A 2,779-nucleotide genomic window follows, 5' to 3' on the forward strand; every position below is an offset into this window, starting at 1 on the left:
TGCTTCAAGAGACCTGTCTGCAAGGCTACAGTACTGTTAAAAGTTTTGGGCACTTGTGTTAAAATGCTGTAAAATGAGGATGCTGTCAAAATTAGCCATAAATAAATTTTCTTTATAAATTAACTTCTATTAACTAAATTAAATCAACATTTGGTGTGACCATCCTTTGCGTTTAAAGCAGATTTTGCCTAAGGTGCACTTGCACATAGTTTTCCAGGTAGCTTTGCAGGTAGGTTTCTTGAAGCATCTTGGAGACGTTGCCACAGTTTTTCTGGATTTAGTCTAAATTTAGTCCTAGTTTTTGTATCAGCAGGTAATGAGCTTGCTACTCAACATTCAAATACTTGGCTAGTGTTTGCTGTAGCAGTTGCAGCACGCTTCAGAAACCCTCCACCTCCCCCAGCTCCACCTGTATAGATCTGCTACAGGGTGATTTTATGTACACTATATATGAGGGTTATTTATATATGTTATATGTGCAGCAGCAGTATTTCTTACATGCTCAAAGCATGCTGTTGATGTATTGGCAGTAGCAAGTCTCTGTACTTGCTCTGCTGCAGTAGCAGCAGCATAGCAGATCTATTCCGCCAAGAGCAAATACATTAACATTGTCATGTACATTACCATGCCAATCCCTCCGAGAGTTGTCATTATAGAAATATATATACTGTATATATTTGTAAGATGCTGTTGTATGATCCACATAATGTAATGTATCTTAGTAAGTTTTATTTCTTGAATAAAGCGTTAAATAAATCTCCAGCCTGGAGAAGGTTTTGTCAGTACAGCGACCCTCTAATGTGAATCGGGTACTCTTTTACTGGTCCACTTCACTTTGTTTAAATGACCGGGTCGCTCTTCCTTTCTGTTGAGCTCCCAGTAGTCCGTCGCAGGTTAGGTTAAGCCTTAGGCAGCACTTAGCTTGGTTGTATTCATGTCTGATATTCAAGTGGTTCAAAGCAGCAGCAGAGACATGATCTAACCAATCTGATTAAGAGAAAGGGCTCGAGCGCATATGTCTCATATTGCTAGACTCAAAATCTAATATTTTAACCAGCAAAATCTAGCTAGCTTAATCTTATGCAATCGTCATAGACATTGCTTGGATATTAGCTAAATGTTTTTGCCAGCATTCGAGGAGCGTGTGTGCACTTTGGGATCCCTCCCACAACGTTGGCTCCTCAAGAGCAGTCAAACACCCACCACAGACCTATCTCTTTATCGCTCCCTCGTGTTCATGTTAGCACCGACTTGTGCACAGCAACGCTGTGTTGATCACTTGATAAATATTGTGGTTTCAAAGGCAAAGCTTCTAGCCTGTTTAAAGAGCAGGTTCATTCGGTCTATTGCAAATTAGCTCTGTTGCAGCCATGCACATTATCCATATTACAACCTCGCTCTGCAACTACAGGCTCTGAAAGCTGCCAATGAAACACTGTAAAGAGCCACTGAGTCACTTCAGCTGAACACCAACTCTTCAGTGAGCATGCAAATGCACATATGAGTCATCATTATCCAGCCAATATGTGCCATGACATCACAGTTTTCATACAGCCCTTCAAAGTGTGCTGAATAAATTAATCCACAGTTGTTCGGCTGAGAATAAGCAGCTCTTTGGGAGATGTTAAATGACCACATTTAAAATCATGGAATGAAAATTACATAGTTTCAGTTCTCATCAGCAGAGCTGTTGTGTATCATATGCTGATCATTGTAGTTTGCACTAAATGTTTTTTATATTGGCCAGTAAAGCATGTCACTAGCAAATGGGTTTGATTTTCAGGGAATGCATGAACTGATAAAAAGTAAGTCTCTTTGGATAAAAGCGTCTGCTAAATGCATAAATGCATCTAAAAGCTATTAAGGTGGAGTATGACAAAATAAGTAGGTCGCTCACAATAATAGTAAGCAGTCATGTCCATTGAAAGTGTACACAAACAATTATGTACCATTAAAGGTGCCGCAATAAACTGAACTGTGCTGGAGTATGATACAGTCTGGAAGACTCTGTTTGTGAGGCTGATGGAGTATTTCACATGACTGACAATAAACTGACTGGCAATTTGTTGACTAAATTCTTATCTATCATTTTTCATTTTGCACAAAGTACTGTTGAAAGGTTTGTTGGTAAGATTTTAAAAAATATTTTTAAAAGAAGTCTCTTGCGCTCAACAAGGGTGCATGCATTTGATCAAAAACATAAATATTGTGAAATATTATTAGTTTTCTTTCTTAATATATTTTAAAATAGATTGTTTTTCCTGTGATGGCAAAGCTGAATTTTTAGCATCATTACTCCAGTCTTCAGTGTCACATGATTCTTCAAAAATTATTTTTGCTCAAGAAACATTTATTATTGCTATTATGTTGTAATATTGTTATTATGTATTATGATGTTAAAAACAGTTGCTTAATATTTTTATGTATACTTTTTCAAGATTTCTTGGTGATTTATTTTAAATATCTTGAAAAACGTCATAAATTTATCTACTGTCACTTTATATATATATATTTTAGTGCTGTCAAACGATTAATCACATACAAAATAAAAGTTTTTGTTTACATAATATGTGTGTGTGCTGTGTATATTTATTATGTATATATAAATACACACACATGCATGTATATATTCCAGAAACATATGTTATGTTTATATATTAAATATATTTATTTATAATATAAATTATATGAATATACATAGACATGTAAATATTTTCAAAATGTATACTGTATGTGTGTATTTATATATACATAATAAATATACACAGAACACACATAT

The sequence above is a fragment of the Sinocyclocheilus grahami genome, unplaced genomic scaffold (genome assembly GCF_001515645.1).
Source record: "Sinocyclocheilus grahami isolate Dianchi unplaced genomic scaffold, SAMN03320097.WGS_v1.1 scaffold518.1, whole genome shotgun sequence".
Taxonomy (NCBI): Eukaryota; Metazoa; Chordata; class Actinopteri; order Cypriniformes; family Cyprinidae; genus Sinocyclocheilus; species Sinocyclocheilus grahami.